Here is a 13408-nt window from a genome sequence, read left to right on the forward strand (position 1 = left end):
AGAAGCTGGAAGAGACAAGGAACAGACTCTTCCCTAGAGGCTCCAGAAGGATCCCACCCTGCCCACACCTTAATTTTGGCCCAATGAGACCGGTTTGGAACTTCTGACCTCCAGAACCATAAGATAATAAAGATGTATTCTTTTCAGCCACTAAGATTGTTACAGCAGCAACAGGAAGCTAATACACACCCACTAGATGAGATCTCTCTTGACCCACACTCACTGCCCTGTGCTGTTAATAGAGCCTGTTTACTTGTCACTCGACTTAGAGCTTTAGGAGGGCAGGCCCCGGGTCTACCCTCTCACCTCTGTACCCCAGTGTCCTGTATGGTGCCTCCCACAAGAGGCGCTGATAAAATGAATGAAGAACAGAAGGAAGAGACGTGGGCACGTCCGAACCGCGCATACAACGTGGATGAGTGGTGTTCAGCGGGAAACCGCTTGGCACCCCAGGAGCCAAGAGCAGGTGCTCTGACACAGCAGTGCTCTGCTCACGCCTCACCCCTTCATGGATGTTCCTCTGGCCGGCAGCCCCCTCCCCACCTTCACCTGCCTGGGAAACTCCCATCCTCCTCAATCTCAGCTCCAAGCCGCCTCCCCTGTGAAGTCATCTCAGACTCTCCAGGCCCACCTGGCGTGCCCCTCGCCCAATGAGCCTACAAATTCCTTGGAGTCTGAAAGCTTGTCTTTTAATGGTTGGATCTCCATTTCTCGGCATAGTGCCTCACATAGAGCAATTGTTTGTTTTCTTTGTTATTGTTGTTGCTGATTCCTTCAAACCATAAACAAAAGTCCCATCAGTCACCACCACCCTCAGTAACAAGCATTTGTGTAATGCCAAATGAGCACGAGGCACTGTGCTGTGGTGGTCACAGTCCCTCCCAGCTCCAGGGGTTGACAACCCACTTAGGGGACATCCTCCACACTGACAGGTGATAACCATTAGGAGGAAGCCTAATGACGGCCTTGAGCTCGAGGGTCATCTGTAGCTGGGACTCATTCACGGACTTGCATCATGGATGTTTCCGGGGCTTCTAGCATCCCTGAGGCTCAGCAGAATTGGGCTTGACAAAGGTCTTTTTCAGACCAGTTCCTCATGCCACTCTGCTAAGGGCCAGTCTCTGGGAGCAGAGTCTGAATAGAATCCACCAATCCTGAGTTTCCAAATCACCAGGAGTAAACACCAGAACTTCAGTCCCAAATCTATCAGTGGCTGGGTGACCTTGAGACCGCCATTTAGTTTCTCTGTTTCCTTATCTGCGAAAGGTGGACGATAAGGACTCAGCTGGAGGGTTGGGGGGCTGGTGGGATTAAAATGAGAATAACGTGACTTCCAAGTGAGTCCTCTTCTGGAGCATAGGAAACAGAAAAATAGGAACCAAAGAAATTCCCTTGGTGGAAAGGGCCCTTTTATCTAAAACGTATCAATAACGGATGGGTCGTATAAAGTAACCATCTATCATTCTTCACGACTCCCGCAGACAAGTATCTGGCAGCAAAAAACACTGCCAAGAATTGATGAGAAGGCAAAGCCTGGAAGATAATACCGTAAGTTAATTTTCATTTTAAAATGTTTCCTCACAGGGGCACCTGGGTGGCTCAGTCAGTTAAGCCCTGACTCTTGATTTCGGCTCAGATCACGATCTCATGATTCATGAGATCAAGCCCTGCATCGGGCTCCGTGCTGTTAGCGCAGGGCCTGCTTGGGATTCTCTCTCTCCGCCCCTCCCCCACTCTCACTCTCTCTCTTTCTCAAAATAAATAAACATTTAAAAAAGAAAAGGATAAAAGGTTTCCTCATAAACATCTGCCCATTCTTCTACCGAAACACGGGTAGACATGGGAGCACGTGTGCAAATCTGCTCCTTCTTGGTTGAACGAGTTGTTAGTAGTTTTGAAGTTTTCAGGCTTTCCCAGGCCCTATACTTACCGCATCACCCATTCTTGCACTCAGTCAACAAACATTTGAGTCAGCCGGGCACTGTGCTGGGTCCTGAGGACACAGAAATGAGTAAGATACGTCCCTGCCTTCAGAGTCGGTGGGAAAATTGACGAGGGTCTCACCCACGCGTGAACCTAGTTCGTCGTCACAAAACCTCCTGTGGAGAACAGTTGTCATTATCTACCCCACTTGACAGGTGAGGCACTGACAGGTGACCCTGACCAGCCTGTTCCAAGCAGTGGCATCCTTGGATCTGTCTTCACACCCCTAACCCCGGATGCCTTCCGCTCCTCCAGGCCGCTCGAAACAAATGACATCCATGGGATTCAGGGTTTCTTGGAAACGTGGAACGCGGCCATCTCAGAGGTCCGCTGTCACCCAGTCACGTGACTCTGCCTATTGACCCAGGCAAAGTACAAGCGATTGCAACACACTGGCGAGAAGCAAAGAACTCCTGCCCTCCCCCCTAGCCCTCCCAGGTCTGGAATCGGTCCAGGGCCACCTGCATGGACAGCTCGGAGCTTCCGGAGGGATCCAGGTGGAAGCTCAGTCTGGAATCCTCAAAAGGCTTCCCTGGGGGTAGTGCACAGGGTGGGTGTCAGGAAGAGGGAAGGGGTGATGGGGAGCCCCACCTGCCTGCAGTTGTCCCAGAGGCTGCTTTCACCTCTGCCATCCTCTAAGAAGAGCAGACGGGATGTGCATGTTTGCTCTGACTCCAGACGCCCCAACAGCCAAACCTCGTTCTCCCAGCTTCCATCTGATGGCTGTGCCTTAAAGCTGGTCAAGCTGGTCCTGGTAAGAATGCAGCGACTCTCCATCTACACACATTAAATGAGCAAGCCCTGTCCCCCAAATGCCACCAAAGCAAAGGCTCTCCCTTTGGGTTTAATTATTTCTCTCTCCTAGCCCTCTCGAAACACCCAAGCTTTCTTTCCAGATGGAAGAAAAAGGCATGGGGAAATTTCTGAGGACCTTTAGAGCCAGAGAGCCAAGACTAGAGGAAACCAGGCTGAAAGAAAGGGGAGGGGAGGGAGAAGGGAGCCGAGAACATGTTGCCACCTTGACTCACATCTGTCCTCGCCTCTCTCTTTAGGGCAAGGCTCTGTCTTCTCTCACCGGAATCACTTAGAAAGCCTCCGGTCCTGTCCCCTCAAATCCATCCTCCACATGGCAGCCAGATGGCGCTCTCCCGGGTGCAACTCTGAACGCTTGGACCTCATGCTTCAGCCCCTCTGAAGACACCACAGTGATGCAAAGAAAGCGCAGGCTCCCAAAACATAAGAGACTCTTAAAAACTGAGAACAAACTGAGGGTTGAGGGGGGTGGGAGGGCGGGGAGGGTGGGGGAAAAGAAAAAAAAAAGCGCAGGCTCCTTCCAGGACCTGGTGCCTGCCGGTCTCCCCAGCCTCACCCGCTGCCACGCCCCCACAGGCAACCTTCGCCCCAGCCAAACCCAGCAGCACCCGACCGACCCCTGCGTGCTGAGCTCTGCTAATGCCGCCCTCTGGGCCATCTTGCTTCCCGATACCGTTCTCCTCCCCACTCTTTATCTGGCCGGCATCGCCTCCTACTTCAAAACTCACTTTGTGTGTCACCACCTCCAGGAAGTCCTCCCCGACTGCCCACCCCCAGTATAATCAGATGTCCTTCCTCTCCGCTCTGTGTCTCAGTGTGGAGCTCAGCACACTGCCGGCAGCTGAGATCCTCTTACTTCTAATTTGTTCCATTCCTGGATTCATTCACGCCTCCATCCATAAATTTGCCTTGCACCAACATTTATGAGGTCAATGTCACACACTTGCCCAACAGAAGATCCGACTGCAGAATTCATTGAATCTGGTAGTATGAGCAGTCCTAGTACTATAGTATTTTCCGTCCCCCCACAGACAGACATCCAGAGTCGAGGTGTTCTCAGACAATAAATAGTCCAAGGAGAGCTCTTCATGATTTGTTCAATTCCTAAGGAAGACGAGGAAGAGCCCAGGACCAGAGCTCCTCCTTGCCCATGCGAGCTGGCCACGACAGCCCTGGCACTTCCCACTGCCCGGTTCCTCCTTCGAGATCTGGGGCTCCCTACCTTGTGGTTTTCCAACAGGCCCCACACTCCACCATGCTGGTGAGATGGACCCATTTGTCTTGACTCATTTGGTCAAGGCCTAAAGGCACGCGGCCCCAGCTGGGGTTCTGTTGTCTAGGTCCAAAATGCTTCATGAAGAACATATTTTGTCTCTTGCTCTACGTTTTTTCCTCCATAATTTAAATTAACTAAAGCACTTTAAAAAAAAAAGATTATTGGGGCGCCTGGGTGGCGCAGTCGGTTAAGCGTCCGACTTCAGCCAGGTCACGATCTCACGGTCCGTGAGTTCGAGCCCCGCGTCAGGCTCTGGGCTGATGGCTCAGAGTCTGGAGCCTGTTTCCGATTCTGTGTCTCCCTCTCTCTCTGCCCCTCCCCTGTTCATGCTCTGTCTCTCTCTGTCCCAAAAATAAATAAAAAACGTTGAAAAAAAAATTATAAACAAATAAATAAATAAATAAATAAATAAATAAATAAATAAATAAAAGATTATTTTTCCCCTACCTTTCGGATTAAAAAGAATGTCCGCTGCTGCAGGTCCCAAAATATCTCCTTTACCCTGGGGCCAAGTCTTTTACACACCATCTTCAGGGCCCATTCCTTCAAGACAGAGGTTTGCCTTTCCCAGGTGTTTTGTCAACAGCAATTACCTCTCCTCACTGGGCTCCATGAAGGGGACTCTTCCCAATCAGGCTGGAGCCAGGGGGTCCTTCCAAAATTCCAGTCCCGCTCCTGCTTAAAACCGCACAATTACTCCCACAGCTGTTTACGTGGCCTCCAATGTTCCACGTGCTCAGGCCCGTCTTACTTCCCCAGCCCTGCCTCACCCTCCACATGCTGCCCTCTGACCCCAGCAAACTCCCTTGGGTATTGGCTGTCTCAAGCACGTAGGTCACAAGTAGTTGTACCAACCCAAGCAATTCTTTTTTCTAGATCCACAGTGGAAAGCAAAACTGAAAAATATGTCTTAACCCATGAGGTAGAAAGGTCCTATGACTTAAGTCCATGACCCCATGCCTAACTCCCTTTCCTTGGGAAACGTGTTCACTGCATCCTACCCCCCAATGGTGGTGATGGAAGTAGCCGGAGGTACTTTGAGAAATTCCAAATTTATCAGAGCATAAAATACAGAGGTGGTAAGTGCACGAATGTTTTACGGGGATGAAAGGGGAGGGGCGTTTAGAAACTTGATGTGTCATTCACTCACTTACAACAAATGCATGCCAACTATGTGCCAGGAGCACATCGCAAGCTCCATACTCAGTGTCCAGGCTGCCAAACCACCACCTACCAGGAGGCTGAAGAACCCAATTCTTTTGAAAAGAGCAACGGCCAAGTAAGCCAGTGGATGTAAGCCTCCCTGTAGCTTTGATTCCCCTCAATGTAGCTTTAATCCCTCTTCTACTCTCTGCTCTGTCTGCTCTGATCCAAACTTCCCTCCTCCATCCCAAACCTTTCCAAAGACACCTCAGGGCCACCAGGACTGAAGACCTCCCCTACTTCCTCAGCATCTTCAGGGAGCCTTCCTCCACCTTCCTCACTGACACCTGGGCTTCCCCGGAAGACCCTGTCCTCCGACTGTGGCATTCAGGTAGAGGTTGTTCAATCTCCCTCACCCACAATGTCAGGGCCACACTGTCCCGGAAATATAACACTCCACACTCTCGTGTCCAAATCCCTGTTCCTTTGAGACCCAAACCCTCTGGTTCCTTCACTTCCTCCTCTTCTTGTGGCTGGCTGTGGTACAGCCGACTTCTCTCCTTGATTCCCTGAGGCTTCCGTCCAGGTCCTGCTTTCCTCCTGGTTATTTCAGTTGTTCCACAGACAATCTTTCCAACACCCACACCTCCCATTTCCCTCATTTCATCACCAGGACCATCGTCTCTAATCCACTTCAGCCAGGTTCCTCCAGAAGCCGATCCCGAGATGAAGACTGGTTTGCAAGCAATCTGTTTAGGAAGCACTTCCAGGAAAAGGCCATAAGGGCAGAGAAGGGAAGGGCGAGAAACCATGGAAGAGTGTGACTCCAGGTGAAGCCCTGTCCCCTGAGCCCAGAGGAACCCTGAAGCGTCAATTACTTCTCCAAGTTTGTCCCACTTGGAGGCCAGGGAGCTAGGCTTGCCTTCTCTTACCCAGCCAGTCATGGCTACAGAAATGGGACAAAAATGCCCAGGAGCATCCTGGCCAGAGGCACCAGTAGACCAAGAAAAAAATCTCCTGAAAAGGGACTCTTTGTAGGGACAAGCTACAAGGGGAGAAGTGCACAGACTCTGGAGGAGGGGTGCACAGGGCAGGGAAGACGGATCTGGAAGAGCTGGCGGAGCACCGATGGTTTCCACTACGACGGCCTCCTCCTATGGCCACATCCCGAACGCCGTCCTCACAAGAAATGTCCCTGCTCCAGAGATACTCCGGTAAAGACACCCACTTCTGACCTGAGCATCCTATCCACCTGGCTCTCTCCACATAATTACCCCCATAACACGTCCCGCCTCTACCTCTCACCGTCTAGCGTGCCCCCCGCCCGTCCCGTGTTTTCTTCCTTCCCTGCCCAGCTTAGATGCCAAGTTCAACACTTCACTCTTCAGCTAATAGACTCAACTCCCTTTCCTTCTGTCCCTTCCTGGAGCCACCTGGAGCCACCCCCTTCTTTGTTACTCCTTCTCTCTGCTCGGAGACCAGATCCAGGCTGCTGGGCGTCGCTGGGAAATTGAACAGCCTCGGGGATTGCTGCCACTTGAAACCCCCTGGTTTCCTTCCCAAGCTGGCTCTCGGTGCCAGCCAGGAAGCTTCCCTGTCTCCCTGCTCAGAGACAGCTGTCAGGACAAACGTCATGAAGAAGTGAGGTGTATCTTCCTGTACATAAACCTGAAATTGTATCTAACAATCCCCTGCAAGACAGCTCTCTACTTTACAAAAGGATTTTTTGGGGAAAGCATTTGAACGGCGCGTTCTGTGGACAGCTAGCATGGGCTTTGGTTTATATTTATATTTTTCTAAGAACAAACTGTTTATGTAGGATGAGCTGTGCCCTCGCTTTGCCCTTGTCGCAGGGTCACTGAGACGGGAGTCCCAACGCCCCAGTACATTGTGCTTTGCAAGCAGCCTCAGCCGCCTGCATTTCCAGTGCAGCCGCCCAGTGCCCCCGGCTTGCTTGGGAGTCACTAAAACCTCCTACAAAAAAAAAAAAAAAAAAATTGGGATAGGAAAAACATTTTCAGATGGCTCTCCCTTCACTGTGCCTCCTAAGTCGCAGAAATGAACGAGATCCATGCAAGGGAGAAAACGGTTTCCACAAAACACCTCGCAAAATGGCTTTGCTTCTTAGCATCACCCTCTGGATAATTCCCCCTTAGAGTGGCTCCTCTAATGCAGTATCGGTGCTGCTGACATCAGCAACATTTCCGTGATTCGCCGTAAAGGCAGCCATCGGAGGCTGGGAGTGAGTGCAGGAGGGAGGAAGGGAGAAAGCCTAAAAGGGAAAAGAATGCCCACGTTGTTCCTCACGAGGCTGGGGAGACAGTGGTGTAGCAAAGGTAGCAATCCATTCCTCTGAAGACCGAGAAGTGTTTGCAAATACTATTAATAGCTCTCATTAGTGAAGTCTTCAAGGAATCAAAGGACTTACTGAGAAATTGGGGAAGCAGATCTAAAAAGACAGGGAGGGGGTTCTTCAATAAACCAGCACACCTAAGTTGGGGGTCTGATGAAGCCAGAGATCCCTGCTGCCGAGGGGATCCGAGGGCTGACCCGGGCTCCAGGGGAATCTTCCAACCAGGACGATGCTGAATGTAAGCTGGACCTTCTAGCCAAACCAACATGGCACGCCAACCCTCAAACATCTGCAGTCCTTTCTCTGTAATAATCCCTCCTGCTAGAGGGTAGATCCCTCTAGGTGCCCCCTGCGCTGGACCCTTTGCCTCTAAATCTTCCATATCCCAATCCCAGTGCACAGCATATAATAAGAGCTCAATTCATGTTCATGAAAGGGATTCAAGAAATGTTGGTCAAGTGTCTCGTGCTTCAGGAACCAGCAGACAAACGGTGACAGAGCAGAACCCTGGTGTCCAGGAGCTCGCCAGGTGAAAAGATGGATGCATTGGGAGGGGCAACCTTCACCTCCACTCCCGTGTCATTCAGAAAAGGCCCAGCACTCGAGGATCAAGAGAAGGCACCCGAAATGTCAGACAGCCAACAGATCCCTGCAGGGATCAAGAGGAAATCTGGCATCTGCTCTGCTGGTCCCTAAACTGCCCCCCAAGAAAGAGCTCATAAAGCAGGGTGCACAGAAGGTTGCCTTGGCATCATTTACAGAAGTTAAATTCCTCTTCCATGTTACCACCTTCTCATAGATCCTTAGACCCACACCTGTTACGCAGGCAACCTCTCTATGTGATGGGTTAGTAGCAATGAAGCAGTCACCAAAACCATATTTCCTTTCAAGGAACCACTCGGTTATAAGGACCATAGGACACGGTTCAAGAACCTACAACAAAATACAAATTAGCGAATATTGGCACATAGTACGGCTCAATAAACTAGTGCAAAATAAATGTGCTCCATTCAGCTTGCCAGGTAAACAAATGTTAAGTAGGGATGCAAAGTCCTTGTAAATGGTGAAGCCCAGGGGGGAAAAAAAAAACACAAGAGAAAAACAAATTCTTTTCATTGATAGTTAAACCTAACCTTTGGGTTCTCAGCTTTTAACCAAGGAATATAACCTTCAGAGAAAATCCTAGCTGAGGGGTGCCTAGGTGTCTCAGTTGGCTAAGTGTCAGACTTCAGCTCAGGTCATAATCTCACATGAGCGGGTTTGAGCCCCTCGTCCAGCTCTGGGCTGACAGCTCAGAACCCGGAACCTGCTTTGGATTCTGTGACTCCCTCTGTCTCTGCCCCTCCCCTGCTCACACTCTGTCTCTCTCTCTCTCTTAAAAATAAATGAACATTGAACAAAAAAAAAAAATTTTTTTTTTTAAATCCTAGCTGATAGGTAATGCTTCACACACTTTGGATTCAACCCGTACTTAATTGCTTAGAAGTTGCCTCTAAAGGGATCATTTGAAATACAGTCTTTCGGTTAGGAGTCTTCTACTTCATAGAAAGGAGGAGGAAAAGGGCATAGAAAGTGTCATAACGAATTAAGAGCGCAAGTGACACAACCCAGCTATCTTGGAATTCGTGGGCATTTCCAAGAGTTCCCTGCCATTTCAAGATTCTTAATGGCCCCTCGGATGCCAGCTGCATTTAAGCTGCTATTACTGGGAGGTGCTGAATTCAGCAAAGCCATTTGCTTCACAGCCACAGGGCTGAATTAGATATGTCATGGAGATAGCACTTGGTTCCTCCAACACAGCCAAAAGCGCCACAGCACTTAATTCACTGAAAACTTCCCCACGAGGCCCATTTCATGACGTTCTCAAAGCAGTTCACAGGTATCAGGGTAGTGTCCTTCCATGCTTTTCCACTAACAGCTAACACTCACCACAGCACAGAATGCAGTTCGTATTGTTGGATGACTGCCTACTATGTGCTCAGCACTCTGTGAGGTGCTCTAAGGGAACTTAATGGAAGCAGTAGCTATCATCAGAAAGAAAGGTCCTTGGAGGCTGGCATTTCTTACTGGTCCTGGAGACTCAACCCAGAAGCAGACCATATGGTAGCTTCCATATGACCGTCTAGTTAGGATAGGGTTGCCAGAATTGAGAGTGTGCTAAAACTCACATCACATAAAATTCACTGTTGTAGCCATTTTATTTATTTATTTTTTTAATTTTTTGTTAACGTTTATTTATTTTTGAGACAGAGAGAGACAGAGCATGAATGGGGGAGGGTCAGAGAGAGGGAGACACAGAATCTGAAACAGGTTCCAGGCCCCGAGCTGTCAGCACAGAGCCCGACACGGGGCTCGAACTCACGGACCACGAGACCTTGACCTGAGCCGAAGTTGGCCGCCCAACCGACTGAGCCACCCAGGCGCCCGTGTTGTAGCCATTTTAAAGCGTACAACTTGACGTACACTGGAAGGTGCAGCAAATAAAAACTCAGGGCACCCAGTCAACTTTGAATTTCAGATAAAAAAATTTTTAGGGTAAGTATGTCCCATGCAATCTCTGGGATATACTTATACTCGAAAAAATTATTCTTCTGAAATTCAAATTTAACGGAGTGTCCTGCACTTTATCTGGCAACCCTAAGTCAGAGGGACAAAAGGAACACAACCATCAACCACCCAACACAACCAACCAAAAATGTAGGTAAGTACTACACTGGGTGATACCAATCATAAAGCCATATAAAAACAAGCAGGCTCCCACCCCTAGCACCCTAGCTCTTCACAGGACCCCCACCCCCTCCACCCTGCCAGATCCAGGTCACAACACCGTGGCCTCATTCGACTTGGCCTCCCACAGAACTCCACACACAAGGCCTTGCTCCTTAAAATGCTCCCACTTCTGGCCTCTTGACACCCCATTCTCAAGGTGTGCCTCCATTCTGTCTGGTGAGGTCTTTTTAAATCCACTCTACAGGCTCCTCTTCCTAAAAATGTGTAAATAATGGACTTTCACAGGGCTCATCCCTGCACCCTTTCTTCTCTGTATCCTCCCCATGACTGATCTCTTTCGGGGCGAAGGTTTTAGATGCCACCCACTTGCCGACGACTCCCAGATCTTTATGCCTAGGGAAGCAGCAGGCAGAGGCCGGCAGGAGGCAACTCAGGGATGAGTGCACCAAAGTCACAAGAGTCGCAGGCATGCTGCGTCGTAGGTGATAAGCCAAGCCAGCACTGGAGGTGTCCAGAAGAACGAGGCAACTCTGGGTGGCTGCTCGGGTTACAGGGATGCTGATATCTGGGTCACCACGGCCATCACCATAAAATCTGGGCCACTTACAACTGGAACAGAAACCACATATTTAATGAAGACAATCTCAAATTCATCCTCATGGACTACACAGAGGGCCGTGTAGCCACCACTCGAGGGGCCAACCTAGCTCTGTGTATATTCCAAGAGAGCGTGGGCTTTGGAATGCTCAAGGCCAAGGCCCAGGCCTTGATTCAGTAGCTGCGGGAGCCCTTCACCCAAACAGTGGCATTGCAACGCTCATTGATAGAAGCGGGGGTCAGAAAAGAGAGAAAAGCATTCGCAAGGAGAAGGCCTCTTGGGAAAACTGTCCTGGACTGTGGGGGCAGGGGGACTGTGGGACCCTTTCTTCTAAGAATAAACTTCAGCTCCTGAAAACCTGTGCTCTGACTTCCAGCCTCATATATGCAAGTCACTGGCATACCTCAATTGCATCTCACACTTAGTTTGTCCAAATTGTACTCCATCACCAACCAGTCAAAAAAGAAGGCTCCTCTCCTGGGATGGTATTAACACCCACCCAGTTTGCTCAAGCCAAATGGCCAGATCCCAAGAGGCGACCTCACTTCGGCCTCCCTGTTCCTCCTGCTCTCCCAGAGTTCTGTCATTTCTACCTCCAAGGAGACCAAGAAACCACCTCTGGCCCTCCTTCTGCCTCCCCCACCACCGGCCCAGGTCAGCACCTGGGGGGAGACCATCAACTCCAAGGGCAGAGACCTTGCTTATTTGGTTTGCTTTTATACACCCAGTACCTAGCACATGGCACCTGAACGTGGTAGGCTTTCTATAAATGCTCTGAATATATGAAGCCAAGGAAGAGGTTTATTGCATAATTATACCAAATTACACCGCAAATCAGTAATATGATCTTTTTTTACCTAAAGGGCATCCTAAATATCAGCTAATCCTGTAACACCCTCAGCTAGAGGGTGATCTAAGCACCTTGTCCAAGGCAGGCAGTGACCCAGGATACAAGCCTGGTGTCCATCTAATTCTTTTCATTTTTAAGCCTTTTTTTAAGATGCTTATTCATTTATTTTGACAGAAAGAGAGTGAGCACACAAGCAGGGGAGGGGCTGAGAGAGAGGGAGAGGGAGATTCTGTGAAATCACAACCTGAGTCGAAATCAGGAGTCGGATGCTTAACCTACTGAGCCACCCAGGCACCCCGTGTGCACCTAAAACCCATGCTCCCTCAAGACCCCCTGCTACCCTTATGCTCAGTTACAAAAAATTCTCTGAAAGAGCACCTTGGCCCGCGATTCTGTATTCACTCTAGAATTTAACTTGAGTTTCTCGATTTGGTACTAATAAATCCTGCCATAATCCCAAACCTCATTCCTTGGTGTTCAGGACTGGATTTCACCCACTAGGAACAGAGAGCAAAAGCTGAGGCATGGGAGACACCTACTTTGTGGGCACACCCCAAAACAAATGAGCAAGCAGCCGCCATTCAATCACCAGCACAAAGGTGAACTTCATCTCTCGGCAGGATCTTCCATTTAAGTACAGCTGCACAGTATCTCAAACCAACTCCTATTTTATTCCTAGGCACTCGCCAGGAATGCCCTAAACTGAGAACACTGAAGGTACAGAGAGGCACTCCTTTGTAAATCACAGCACATGATAGCTTCTTTTCAAATTTTATGTTTATTTGTTTTTGAGAGAGAGAGATAGCAGGAGAGGGGCAGAGAGAGCGGGAGACAGAGGATCCCAAGCAGGCTCCGCACTGACAGCAGAGAGCCTGACGTGGGGCTCGAACCCACGAACCTCGAGACGATGACCTGAGACGAAATTGGACGCTTAACCTACTGAGCCACCCAGGCCCCCAGTATCTTCTTATTCTTACTACCTTGAAGCCTACCATCAAGCCCTCTCATGCTTCAGGATCAACAGAGGCTGGAATCCATGACCTCCTGACAGGACTGCCACATTGCACAACTCCAGGAAATGCCATTCACAGTTGTGCAATACACAACCTGCACAGCCGTACACGACAGCCCTACGTCTTAAGGCCTACTTAAGCTCTGTCAAGTTTGTAATCACCCTACAATTTGGACATGAGCCAAAAAAAATGTTCTTGTGCCAGAAAATTCACATTTCCTTCATCACAAGCAAACAATTGCTGGATACTTCTATCCAACTCTGCAGTCTGCTAAAGGTGATTATCACGCGTTAAGGTTTTTTAGTCACGTTCCGTCAAGAAAACTTGGTATGAAAAGGTAAACTGAAAACAAAGATTACGGTAAGATCACTCTTTCTGGGGCCTATTTACATACTAAATCAGTCAGGATAACCCAACAGACATAAGATCTAAATCACACTTTCAAAAGTCTTTTAAAAATTGGATAAACCCTCTCTCCCTTTCCTATGACTTTCAGTTTTATGGATTTGTGCTTGCAGGGGCACTTTAAAGGTTATTTTCCATAGCAGATGCTAACCCACCTCTTGCCAGCAGAGAAGACTTTAGCTAGTGACTGAGATCTTGAGGCTGGAATTAGGATAACTGTGGTACCACTTACGGACCAGATCTG

At 49.3% G+C, this 13408-nt stretch overlaps 1 protein-coding gene across 3 annotated transcripts in view; it reads right to left on the minus strand.

Moving 5' to 3' along the window:
• KCNK10 (potassium two pore domain channel subfamily K member 10) overlaps positions 1-13408 on the minus strand; it is a 130159-nt gene that overhangs the window by 73490 nt on the left and 43261 nt on the right. Inside the window, exon 1 of one of the 3 annotated variants that reach the window (XM_023255918.2) lies at positions 1931-3142. The exons of the other annotated variants lie outside the window; for them this stretch is intronic. The gene's annotated coding sequence lies outside the window, so the exon portion shown is untranslated. Of the gene's footprint in view, positions 1-1930; positions 3143-13408 lie in introns of those variants that run through there. 3 annotated transcript variants of the gene reach the window in all.

This window comes from Felis catus, chromosome B3 (assembly GCF_018350175.1).
Source record: "Felis catus isolate Fca126 chromosome B3, F.catus_Fca126_mat1.0, whole genome shotgun sequence".
NCBI lineage: Eukaryota > Metazoa > Chordata > Mammalia > Carnivora > Felidae > Felis > Felis catus.